Here is a 14,250-nt window from a genome sequence, read left to right as displayed (position 1 = left end):
TAAAAACTGAGAACAAACTGAGGGTTGATGGGGGGTGGGAGGGAGGGCAGGGTGGGTGATGGGTATTGAGGAGGGCACCTTTTGGGATGAGCACTGGGTGTTTTATGGAAACCAATTTGACAGTAAATTTCATATATTAAAAAATAAAAATAAAATAAAAATAATAAAAAAATAATAAAAAAATTAAAAAAAAAAGAATTCTTCCACGAGACCTTTGTAGCAACGTGGATGGAACTGGAGAGTGTTATGCTGAGTGAAATAAGCCATACAGAGAAAGACAGATACCATATGTTTTCACTCTTATGTGGATCCTGAGAAACTTAACAGAAACCCATGGGGGAAGGGAAGGAAAAAAAAAAGAGGTTAGAGTGGGAGAGAGCCAAAGCATAAGAGACTGTTAAAAACTGAGAACAAACTGAGGGTTGATGGGGGGTGGGAGGGAGGGGAGGGTGGGTGATGGGTACTGAGGAGGGCACCTGTTGGGATGAGCACTGAGTGTTGTATGGAAACCAATTTGACAATAAATTTCATATATTGAAAAAAAAAAGAATTCTGCCACAAGAGAGAGCAAGAAGTGTGGAACAGTGGTATCAATGGATCTGAGGAAGCTTCACAATCATTAGCAGGACTTATGGGAGGTATTTCACTTCTGAAGACAGTAAGGATTGGAGGAGGTTACTGACACATCAAATGTAAAGACAACAGTGCAAAACTTCAAGAAATATTTAAAACATCAAAGAAGCATGACACCACCAAAGGATGACAATAATCTTCCAGTAACTGACACAAAGATATGGAGACTGGCAATGTGCCCAATAAGTAAATCAAACTATCTCTTTTAAGGAAACTAAATAAGCTACAAGGAAACACAGAAAGACAGTTAATTGAAGTCAGGAAAACAATATATGAACGAAATGAAAATTTTAACAAATAGATAGGAATCACAAATAAAAAAACAAATCTGGAGCTGAAGATTACAGTGAATGAACAGAAAATTGTAATAGCAAGCATCAACATCAAATGGATAAAGTAAAGGAAAGAATCTGTGAGATAGAAGACAAGAATGTTTTTAAAAAAAATTTTTAATGTTTATTTTTGACAGAGAGAGAGAGAGAAGGGGAGAGGGTCAGAGAGAGAGACACAGAATCTGAAGCAGGCTCCAGGCTCTGAGCTGTCAACACAGAGCCTGACGTGGGGCTCAAACTCATGAACCATGAGATCATGACCTGAGCTGAAGCCAGACACTTAACCGACTGAGCCAACAGGTACCCCATGAAGACAAGAATTTTGAAATCATTCAATCAAAAGAGAGAGAATAAAGAATAATGAAAAAGTGTGAGGAAAGCTTATGTGATCTAAAAGATAACACCAAAAGAACAAACTTGAGAATTATTGGAGTTCCAGAAGGAGAAGAGGGGGTAAATGGGGCAGAATGGTCATTTAAAAAAATAATGACTGAGAAATTCCCAAATATGGGTAGAGATTTGGATATCCAAGTTCAGGAAGCTCATAGGTCAATAAACAAACTCAACTTAAAGAGATTCTCTCCAAGACACATTACAATAAGCCTACCAAAAATCAAAGGCAAAGAGAATCTTAAACCCAGCAAGAAACAAAAAGAAGCTTGTAACTTACCGGGGAACACCAACAAGGAGATCAGAAGATTTCTCAACAGAGACTTTATAGGCCAGGTGAGCATGAGATAATATATTCAAAGCAATGAAAGAAAAACTCTGCCACCAAGAATAGGCTATCCCCCAAAGTTATTCTTCAGAAATGAAGGACAGATGAAGACTTTCCCAAGCAAACAAAAGCCGAGGGAATTCACCACCACTAGACCTATGAACTACCTTACAAGAGACGTAGAAAGGAGTCCTTTAAGGTGAAATGAAAGGATGTGAGTTAGTTACATGAAAACATACAAAAGAGTGGTGAAAGTAAGTATATAGTCAAGTTCAGAATACTCTAACACTGTAATGTGGTGATGTGCTAACCAGTTAATCCTAATATAAAAGTTAAAAAAGACAAGAATATTAAAAGTAACTGTAGGTACAACAATCTGTTAACAAATACAGAATCTAAAAAGAGGCAAATGGTGACATCAAAAACATAAAAAAGAGAAAGGAAAGGGTAGAGTTTTGTATACAATTGAAGTTAAGTTGTTAGCCTAAAATAGACTGTTAAATCTATAAGATTTTTTATGTCATTCTCATGGCAACCAGAAAGCAAAAACCTACAGTAAATTCACAGAAGGTAAAGAGAATGGAATCAAAGTATATCACTATATTCAGTAGGCTGCCTTTTTGTTTTGTTGATGACTTCCTTCCCTGTGCAAAAGCTTTTCAGTCACAATAGGTTTTTTTTTTTGCTTTTGTTTGTTTCCCTTGCCTGAGAGGACATATCTACAAAATGTTGCTAGGGCTGAAGTCAGAGAAATTACTGCCTATGTTCTCTTCCAGAGTTGTATGGCTTTAGGTCTAGTATTTAGGTCTTCAACTCATTAATGTAACATTGTGTGTCAACTATAGTCAAATTAAAAAATTTTAAATAAGAAAACTTAAAAAGTAAAAAACCTAAGAAAAAAGCATATCACTACAGAATGTTGTCAACTCATAAAAGAAGGCAAACAAATAGGAAGAAAGCAACCAGAAAACAATTAATAAGATGGCATTTATAAATCATTCCCTTATAAATCATAAATCAATAATTGCTCTAAATGCAAATGGATTAAATTCTCCAAACATCAGATATACAGTGGCTGGATGTATTAAAGAAAAAAAATACATGCTGCCTACAAGAGGCTCACTTGAGCTATAAGGACACAAATAGGTTCAAAGGGAGGGGTCAGAAAGAGATATTCCAAGCAAGTAGAGTCCAAAATCCAAGTAGTTACAGGAGTAACTATACTTATATAAGACAAAATACATTTTAAGCCAAAAATCATAACAAGACACAAAAAAGGTGATTATAAAATGATTGAGAGTTTAATTCATCAAAAAGGTACAGCAATTGTAAATATACATGCATTCAAATTTGGGGCATGTAAACATATTAAGCAAACAGGTCTGACATCCTTCAGATACTAACAGATCTGAAGAAAGAAATAACAACATAATAGTAGGAGGATTGAGTACCCCACTTTCAACAGTGGATATATCATATCATCCAGACATAAAACCAATACAGAAACCTTAGATTTGAACAATTTTTTTTAAATTTTTTTTTAACGTTTATTTATTTTTGAGACAGAGAGACAGACAATGAACAGGGGAGGAGCAGAGAGAGATGGAGACAGAGAGACAGACCATGAACAGGGGAGGAGCAGAGAGAGAGGGAGACACAGAATCGGAAGCAGGCTCCAGGCTCTGAGCCATCAGCCCAGAGCCCGACGCGGGGCTCGAACTCATGGACCGTGAGATCGCGAGATCGTGACCTGAGCTGAAGTCGGAAGCTTAACCGACTGAGACAACCAGGCGCCCCAGATTTGAACAATACTTTAGACCCAATGGACCTAACGGAACATACAACACCAGATCAGCAGAATATATATTCTTCTCCATTGGAAACAGAACATTTTGCATATTACATCATACAATAGGTTACAAGGTAAGTCTTAGCAAATTTAAGATTCAGAACATACCATGTATCTTTTCTAACCACAATGGTATGAAATTAGAAAGGAGGAAGCCTAGAAAATTCACAAATAAATGGAAACTAAACAACATGCTCCTGAACAACCAATGGGTCAAAGAAGAAATCAAAAGGGTTATTTTAAAAAATATATTGAGGGGCACCTGGGTGGCTCAGTCAATTAAGCATCCGACGAGCACAGATCATGATCTCATGGTTATGGGGATTCATGCCCCACGTTGGGCTCTGTTCTGACAGCTCAGAGCCTGGAACCTGCTTCAGATTCTGTGTCTCTGCCCCTTTACCACTCGTTCTCTCTCTCTGTCTCTCTCTCTTTCTCAAAAGTAAATAAACATACAGAATAGGGGGAAATATTTGCAATTCATATATCTGATAAGGGGTTCATATCCAACATATATAAAGAATTCATACAACTCAGTAGCAAAAAATCCCCCAAAAACCTGATTTAAAAATGGGCAGAGGATTCAGACATTTTCCCAGAGAAAACATACATGGCATTGAATAGAAGCACATCATTGATCACCAAGGTAATGCAAATCAAAGCCACCATGACATAGCACCTCACAGTGCTTAGAATAGTGTTAGAATGACTATTATCAAAAAGACAAAAGATAAGTGTTGGGGCAAGGCAGTGGAGAAAAGGGAACCCTTGTAGACAGATGGTGGGAATGTAAATTGGTACAGCCACTATAGAAAACAGAATGGAGCCTTTTCTAAAAATTAAAAATACAACTACCATATAGTCGAGCTATCTCACTTCTGGGTATATACCCAAAGGGAATGAAATCACGATCTCAAAGAGATATTTGCACTCCTATGTTCACTGCAGCATTATTCACAATAGGCAAGATTTGAAAACAACATAAGTTCTGTCAACAGATGAATGGATAAAGAAGATGTGTTATATATACACAATGGTATGTTATTCAGTCATGAGAAAGAAGGAAATCCTGCTGTTTGCAACAAGATGCATGGATCTTGAGGACATTATGCAAAATGAAATAAGCCAGAGAAAGGTAAAAATCATATGACATCACTTATATGTGGAATCTAAAGAAAACAAACTCATAGAATTGGTGAGTAAAATGGTGTTTACCAGGGGGTAAGGGGTGGAGGAAATGGGAAAATATTGGTCAAAAGGTACAAACTTTCAGGTATAAGTTGAGTAAATTTAGGGAATCTAATGTATAGCATGGTGACTATAGTTATTAATACTGTATTATACACTTGGAATCTGCTAAGAGTGTGGATCTTAAGAGTTCTCACCACAAAAAAGAAAAGGTAAGTAATAATGTGAGGTAATGGTGTAAGGTAACCCCAGGGTGGTAGTAATCTCTCAATATATAAATGTATCAAATCAATGCATCATACACTTTAAACTTAATGTTGTATCTCAATTACAAAATTAAAAATTAAAAATAAGGAAAAAGGATGACTAACCTGGCACCTAAGAATTGAATTTGTGTCTACTAATACACAAATTTTGATATGTAGTCATAACGTAAGTAATCTCTAGTGGATCTTTTTCTTTCTCTCTCTCTCTCTCTTTTGTTTTTGATTTATAATTCAATGTCCATTATGTCTGATATGGAAACAAATAAAGCTAGAAAAAAATGCTAGATCAAAATATACAGGCAAAGACCTGAATAGATGTTTCTCTAAAGGTAATATTCCAACGGCCAGTAAGTACATGGAAAGATGCTTAGTCATTAAGGAAATACAAATCAAAACTACAATGGGATGCCATTTCACACCCAACAAGATGGCTATAATAAAAAGACTGACAATGACAAAAGTTAGAGAGTATATGGAGAAAGTGGAGCTCTCCTATGTTGCTGGTGGGAATGTAAAATGGTGCAACCCCTGTGAAAAATAGTATGGCAATTCCTCAAGTGGTTAAACATAAACCTCATGACACAGTAATTGCACTTCTAGCTATATACTCCAAACAACTGAAAACATAGGTCCACACATGAACTTTTATAAGATTGATCATAATAGCAATATTTATAATAGCTAAAAGGTGTAAACAACTCAAATGTCCATCACCTGAGTAACAGATAACCATCAGTGGTATATTCATACAATGGAATATTTTCATCCACAAAAATGAAGTACTGATACATGATAACAACATGGGTGAACCTTGTAAACATTATGTTAAGTGAAATAAGCCATCACAAAGACCACATATTGTATAATTCCATTTATATGAAGTGTCCAAAATAGGCAAATCCACAAGACAAAAAGTAGATTAATGGTTTCCTAGGGCTGGGGGGTGGGGGCAATGGAGAATGACCGTAATGGATGTGAGGTTTCTTTCGGGGATGATGAAATTGGTTCTAAAATTGTGATGGTTTCACAAATTCTGCAAATATACTAAAAACCACTGAATTGCACACCTTATGATGGTGACTTTTATTGTATCTGAATTGTATCTTAATAAGAAAGATATATATGTTTAGATACTGATAAGTGACTCTCCAAAAAGGCAGAACTAATTCACACTCTGAGGTGTGGCATTGAATGGCATCCATTTTTCTTTATCCTTCACATCTGATGTTGTCAACATTTTAAAATTCTGAAAATTTGATTGTTGGAATATGAGGAGGTGTTGGTGAAAGTCTCCCTTACATAAACAGTGAGGGTACACAGCTGATGTTCCCTTGGATCCTTTCACAGGTCAGGCCCTGGGGATACAGAGAATGAAGCTCAGCTACTGCCTCAGGTCCCAGGGTATAGGGGACAAGAAATAGGACAATTATAACAGAGAGGGATGGAAAGAGACTTTGGGGCTCTGAGAGAGCTCAGGCTGAATGCTCAGTGTTAGGTGAAAAATTGAGGTCAGTGAAGGTTGCCCAATGGAGGGAAATCCTTAAGTGAGTAAGGAAAGAAGTTAGCCAAGACCAGTATCCCAAGAAGTCCAAAAGAATTAGGTGAATTTGTATAGCTGCAGGTAACCAGACCCAGCTTCCTATTCGTGCATTAGTTGAAGTCAAGGTCAACCACAGGAGGCAGAACAGGATTAGAAAATCATGGCCAGGCATGACCCAGAGCACTTTAACTCAGTTATTAAAAATCCCAATGTTCATTCAGGGATCAGATTGAATCCTGAGTAGCCCTTCCAAGTTCTAGCCATCTAGGATGCACCAGAATATATCCAGGGCATTATCTAGAGCTTCTGAAAAGTTTCAGTGACAGTTATATCTGCCTTCACCCCCAGAGACTTGGGCTAGGACATGCCATTGACCCCACAGCTCTGGCCTGTGGATTTGGAAGCTTTAGGCATGAAGAGGAGCCTGAGGTATCAGTCAGCATCTTAGGGAAAAGACACAATGGGATGCCACTGGCAAAGATCCCCCCAGTGCAACAGTGCCTATGATGTTTTTATATCAAATCTTTCTGGCTGGCACAGAAGGCAGCTGCGAATGTACCAATCCCCTAAATAGCATACCATCACTGACTGTGAGAGCAAAACTATTCAAGATCTCGTTATACATGAGGAAACTGAGGTCTGAATAGAAGGAGGAAGAGACTTGTCTGAGCCTGAACAGGGGGTTGATGGCTCCCCTGGGCTGAGAGAAAGAGAACAGGGGTATTTGTGGTCAGATGAGTGAGAAAAGTATGATTAGTACTTATAGATCAAACGTGTTTTCCTCTGGAGCTGAGAAGGTTCAGAAGCAAAAGCCCTGGGCAAAGAGTGAGGTAGATGGATCTAAATGGGTCATCATGGCAAGGAGGGCCTGAGATGGGTCAGAACAGCCGGGATCCAAATCAATCAGCACTAGTGTTCCTGTGAGGGTGTAATGTATGATGGTGTGTGTGTGTGTGTGTGTGTGTGTGTGTGTGTGTGTAAGTCAGCCTTTCTGGTAGGTGGTGAATAGGGGGTGGTGGGCCTAGGCTGTGTTTATATAAGCTTGTGGGGAGTTGCTGAGGAATACAGGTGAAGTCTTATTGCCAAGCCTTGCTCCATTAAATCCCACCATTTCCACTTGAGTTTGTAGTGCTGATGCCAAGTTATGTCCCCTGTTTACCCACTGGATTTGCTGGAGAGTGGTGCCATCATAGCCAAGGGTCCTCCTTCCAAGCACTGTCCTAAAGTGAAAGAGGGAGTGGTGAGGCCTAATATCCTTGTCTCTTGGGCCTGCAATCTGACAACAGTGGCAACAGCTACATCTATCTCTATATCCCATGTAGTCTCCCACACCTTGCTACCTACACTTGGCCAGACCATGTTCCTTTCAGGAATGCAGAAAAGCTTTTGGCACTTCCAGAAAGACTTCTCTCAGCCCAGTCTTTGAAAAAATCCAGCTTCTGCTGGGCAGGAGGCTCTGGACTCCATGGTGGAAGAAACAAAAAGGATACTGCTCACCATGTCCCAGATCAGGTGGTATAGGTACAATAAAGGCTTAATGAAAACAAGCTTATTGACTCATCCTTTCAATATACATTTATTGGGTCCCTGCTGTATATAAAATCCCTGTGTCAGGTACCCAGTTGTTCAAGGAACAAGGCAAAACTCCTGCCCCAGAGATGAGAGTCTGGGTGTGACAGTCATGCAAATTAACCCTCCTGAAGTGACAATTTAGCATACGAAAAGCTGTGGTAGGGGAAAGGACCCAGTATGTTTGTGTGCACTACAGAGGGGGAACAGGTGACCAAGGGCTGGGAGATCTGATAACAAGGAAGGATTTTTTATAGGGGTAGGAACACACAAGACCAGAAGGACAAGTGGAAGGCTGAATGAGGAAATAGTAGTTTCAAAGGAGTGCGAAGGCCCTGAAGTAGGGCAGAATTGAAAGTTCTTTTTGAGGACAGAAGGCAAATTTTAGACATGTTGTAGAAAGAGATGAGGCTGTAGGAAAGAAACAGAGTCCAAGAGTTCAGGAGCAAGATCTGAAGGAAGGTACAAGAGACAAAATCCTGAATACAAGGGGCTCTTACAGAATGATCTCATTTTGGATCTGGGCAATCCATAAAGATGTCTCCATTCCTGCTCTGGATTATGTCCTGAGCGCCCGTCCCAGTGAAGATTTCTATACTGTGTAAACTGGACCTTCTAAATGAACCACCTCTAGGGAATTATGGAGAAGGCCATCTAAGCTTTGTATTAGGGATATAGCTTTCAGCTGGGATTGACTCCCTCACACCAGAATTTTTTTTAAAAGTATCCATTCTAATATGCTGCACTTCCTGGAGAAGAAACACTTTTGTGCTACTTGGTAGGAACATATTTTTGCCTGGGTTTTGTTTTGTTTGCTTGTTTTGTTTTATTTTGTTTTGTTTTTGCTTTGCTTTGCTTTGCTCTGCTCTGCTTTCATGTGTGTGTGTGTGTGTGTGTGTGTGTGTGTGTGTGTGTTTGCTCCTTTGTTGTCTTTTGAGTATTGGGACCCTCCTAGATCACTGGAGAGCTCCTGAGAGGTGGATGCAAGGTTCCAGATCAACTATGTTAATACTCATGGCTGCCATTTACTGAGGGCTTATTATATATCAGACATTTTCTCATGTTTTTTTTTTGTGAAAGAGAAAGAAAAAGAGGTCATGAATGAGCAAACAGAGGGAAGGCAGACAGAGAGGGAGACAGAGACTATGAAACAGGCTTTGCACCAGCAGTGCAAAGGCCAATGTGGAACTTGAACCCACAAACTGTGAGATCATGACCTGAGCCGAAGTCAGGCACACAACTGACCAAGCTCCCCAGGCACCCCTCTGTCATGTGGGTTTTAAACTGATAGTTATCTTTCCAACAGTCCTGCAAGTTGATTATCAGTCAAATGGTACAGAAGAGCAAACTGAGCCAGAGACTTCAAGTGATTTGCCCAAGGTGACACAGGTGATCAGTGACAAAGCTGGGACTAGACTGCAGGTCAGATTAGGATGTGGGCACAGTCTGTGTGTGCCACTCCAGCCCCTGGGAAGCCCTTCCCAGCCTAAATCAGGACTCTGTCTCCTGCCTCTAGTGTCCAGAGAGCCCTGCTGTCTCCATTACTATTTACCACTGCATAACAAATTACTCCAAAACAAAGCAGCTTAAAACGATGCACAGTTATTATCTTAGGAGTTTGTGGATCAGAAACCACCAAGGCTGTGACTTAACTGGATCCTCTACTTCCCATCTTTCACAAGGCTGCAATCAAGTCTCTGTCAAAAAAAAAAAAGTCTCTGTCAGCCGAGGGACTGTGGTCTCATTTAAAGACTCAACTGGGGAAAGATCCACTTCCAAGCTCACTCATGTGGCTATTGGCAGGATGTAGTTCCTCATGGGTTATTGGTCTGATGGTCTCAGTTCCTCTCTGGCTATTGGCCAGAGACTGCCATCAGCTCCTTGCCATGTGGCCCTCTTCATCAGAACAAGAACACAAGAAGAGCCAGAGAGAGAGAGAGAATGAATTTCTGCAAGATGAAAGTCACAGTCTTGGTCTAGCCTAACCCCAGAAATGGCATGCCATCACTTTTGCCAAATCTATTGGTTAGAAGCAAGTTATTAGGTTCAACCTACACTCAAGGGGAAGGGATTATACAGGGGCATGAGTTCCAGGATTCAGGGATCTGTAGAAGCCCTTTTAGAAGGCAACCTACCATACTTGCTCCCTGTACCCATTTCAGCAGAGTGAACCCCTGCAAGTATCGGGCACCTCGATGGAACTAAAGGTTGGTGGGTTACCTTGGACAGTGCTGCATGGTCTGGTTATCCCAGCCAGCTTCCAGTAGGCCCAATGGATGAATGGGTCTCATAAGGACTTGGGCCTGCCTGGTCCTGCCTTCTTCCCCATCTCCATCATTGAGACAGTCATTGAACCCGTAGGGTGTGGACAGCAGCTGGCAAAAGATCAGATGCCTGTGTGGATGGAACACTTGATCAGGGATGGGACCCAGAATGGTGTTCCTGGCCTCTCTTGCTAAAAGAGATGAGGAACCCACACTGAGATAGGGCCCACCTCAAAAGAACAAGTTTACAGGTGGGAAAGGGCTGGGTTTTTGGTTATCTGTAAAAGCTGTGGTGGTGTTCTTGCTTTTTCCCTCTGGGTTGGGATTCAGGGTTGTAGAACCCCCCCCCCCCAATGTACACTAGGAGGCCTCAGGGGACCATTTCTAAGGTGATGTGGGGGGGGTCACCCATGCAGTAGGGGGAACTGCTCTGAAGCTGCCAGAAGACCTAGGATTATTCAGACACCAGGGAGGGGGACCTGCTTTAGGGAGGAGATGAGTGAGCATGAGTTGGGGATGATTTATATGTGCCCATGCTATCTAATTCAAAGGTAGAGAGGGATCTGAAGCACTTATGGCAAAGTGTTATTAGAATTGGGTGATGGCTTCTGTATTGTTCTCTCTGTTTTCTGCAACTTTGAAATATTTTAGCATAAAATACCCTAAAAGTGGAAAACACAAGAGAAGGGTGGCCTTTTGGAGCCCTTGCACCCCACATTTCCTCAGTGTGACTCAGAGCCAAATGCAGCAAGTTGAGGGGCCTGGTGGGCTCAGGAGTTTCCAAGGAACAAAACAGTTCCAATTAGGCCATGGTGGTATAGACTACAGGGGGCTGAACTCCTTTAGCAGAGTGTTAGCCAGGAGCAGAACAGTCCCAGAAAAGCCCAGGCTTTTCCCAGTTCCTGGAAGCACTCACCAGACTCAGTTCTTCCCCTGCTGCTATTTTAATGCAATACACACTAAGAACAGCTTACAAAGAGACATGGTGTCATAATATGAGATAAATTACCTGAGGTAAAGGACGAGGCCATGTACTGTAAGGGACTCTTTCCAAAGGTGGGGTGACTGTTGTTGTGGTGCTATTATAACTTAGTAGCTATCATGCCTCTAAAAGCCTTGAGTTCTGCAACATCTCCTCTCCTTCTGACCCAGCCTCCCTATCCCTCTACTCAGTACTCTCATCCCCCACCCTGATGACTGCCACTCAGTTGTGGCCCAACAGCCACCCTTTTTGAAATGTATGAAACCTGCACAATAATTACTCTCCATCAACACAGTCCTATCCCAAAAGTGGCTGAGAAACAAGCATTACTGTTCCAAGGCACAGGAGTACTACCTCTTATGGCTAAGTAATGTGGTAACCCCCCTCCCCAACACCACCTTCTCCCAACAACCCCACAAAAAAGAGGCAAACTGTAAACCACAGGAGATGCTGGTGTGGAAAAGGACAATAAATATTGTGAATCCAAAGGAATCAAGTGTGCTGCATTTATTTTAAACCTGGTGACTGAGAAACTGGGTAAATAGGGGCATGTGGCAGCAGAGGGGTCTTGATTACTGTTCATTGGTGTGTGTGGATCCTGTGGTCTCAGTTTCTGAGTTTCTGGTATTCTTCCCTACAGAGGTAAAGCAGAGTGACAATTGGGCCCTTGGGAGTTCTGTGGGAAGTGAGGCCTGGCTTGTGGTTCTCTGGGTCCAGCAGGAAGGGGAGGTTGTGCTGGCTTGGCTGTAAACACTGAGAGAGGCGGAGGCTGGCTCTGAGCTCTTACCCAAAGGACTTGGTGAAACATGCTCAGGCTCTCTGGATCTGGTTCTTCCAAGACCCTTGGGGGCCAGCAGGCTCTCTGGGCCAGCCTGTGTCATTGAATGCATTCTCCATGATGTTGGCAAAATACAGGAAGGGTACTGTGTCTTCAGCTGAGCCCGCCCTGTTATGGAAAATAGAGAAAAATCATTCTGGCCAGCACTGACACTCATTCTTCTTTCAAGTGTTTGTTGAAGGCCTACTATGTGCACACAAGGTTCAGTTTTTGGCACTGGGGATACAACAGTGAACTCTAGAGACCTAGATCCTGGCCCTCCTGGAGCTGATGATCTGTGATGCTGGAGGGAAATCAGACTTACCAGGTCTGGACTCAGCAGTAGCAGGCTGCCAGGGAGGTTCATGTTTTCTGTGAGTGTGATGTGCATGTTGTGTGTGAAGGGCGTTGTTGTCAGAGGCCAGCAGAGCTCTTCATTTCTGCTTGGTGTAGGGAGGCTAAGGGCCTATGCCTTTCTTGAAACTCCATCCCACCTCCTTGGCCCGGATTCCCACCATCCCATCCTGTAGATGAGTACACTGTGTCCAAGCATTCTCTGACACTCCTTCAAGTACTGAGATGTCTCATTGACTAATATGATTGTTTCCCTCTCCTCTCCCTCACTCTCCCTTAAACCCACTCTAACCAGGCATCCAGCTTCCCCACTCTAACATAGATGGTTAAATGACTAATTGAAAGTGATGGTTCCCAATTTTCAAATTACTCTATTATGAATATGTAAGACTTAAGGGAAGTCTGATTTGTGCATTATTTTAAGTTCTAATGAAATTCAAACCCAGGTCACTGTCGATTATACTTTCTCCCCACCAGCTCCCTCCTGATATCCAGAAACTCAGTTTCTAGACAGGAAGGCTCTGCCAAATTTCTGAAACTGCCCCTGAATTCACAATGAGCAGAGCCCCAGCTTTGCTGGGGATGCATAGTCAAACTCGAGGTTTCTCTTCCACGTGTTAGTGAAAGCCAAGGTAGGATAATTGAAAGAAGCACAGATATAGAAATTTGTGTCTCACAGAAACCCAAGACCTTTGTCTGTAATTTTTGAGAGTCAGGCTTCTCCATCAAGGCTCAAGCTCAACTCTTGGAACCCCTCCCAAGGTCCTGACCTTGATGATGTGTCCAGGGCTCCAAACAGGTTTTCCAGAACACTGCAGTGGGTCTTAAGACTGTGACATCTGAGCCCCCATGGCGCTGTTCCAGGAAGCATCAGTTTCCCCAGCCTGCTTCTAGTTTTGGTCTGTGGAAGCAGGAAGGAGGAGACTTTGGAGCTGCACAGTAGGGTAAGTATATTATAGTTGGTTAATCCTAGGTAAATTGACTCTCCAAAGAATCTGCACCAATTCACCCAACATCAGTGTGTGATACCAACATGACATCATTAATTTTTTAAATGTTTGTCCATTTGCAATTTGAAAAATGTAATTTCGCTATTTTATCTCCATTGTTGCCTGTGCTGTTGAGCTCCTATTCCTTTATATTGGCCATTTGTAGTGCTGTAAATGGCCTGTTCAATTTGTTGCTAACCTTTCTATTGCTATTTTTTTTTGTGGATGTATGTTTCTTGAGTTGTTTCATCAGAGTTCTCTTTATATCCTAAATATGATTCTTTAATCTGTTCTAACTGAAAAACATATTTGCTCCCAGCATCTCACTTCCCTTTTCATTTTATTTCTTCTGTCTTCTCATATGACTGCTTTTCATTTGGGGTGTATATACTGGCTGCTTTATTTAGTTCCCACCACAGCCTTGCAAGGTTGTAATATTTGCCCCAATTTTCAAACTGGGAATACAAGACTTTGAGAAGGTGCAATGATTTACCCCCAGATGCTAATTGGAGATCCTAACCTTTGCGTGTGCAAGAATCAGAAGCCAAGTAATGAGTTGGGCTCATGGTAAGCTGTCAGCTAACACTAAGGCCCCTTCACACCTGCCTCCTGCCAGGCATAAAGGGAATAAAGTATGTAGCAAAACTAGCTCCTGTTTACCCACCAAGGAGTGTGCCTACTTTAACCCCCACAACAAGGTCTTGCAGAAGAATGAGACATGATATTGGGTCTGCTGGACAGAACACTGT

This window comes from Panthera uncia, chromosome X, assembly GCF_023721935.1.
Source record: "Panthera uncia isolate 11264 chromosome X, Puncia_PCG_1.0, whole genome shotgun sequence".
Taxonomy (NCBI): Eukaryota; Metazoa; Chordata; class Mammalia; order Carnivora; family Felidae; genus Panthera; species Panthera uncia.
The sequence above is the reverse complement of the archived record's forward strand: the minus strand, read 5'-3'. Positions refer to the sequence as shown.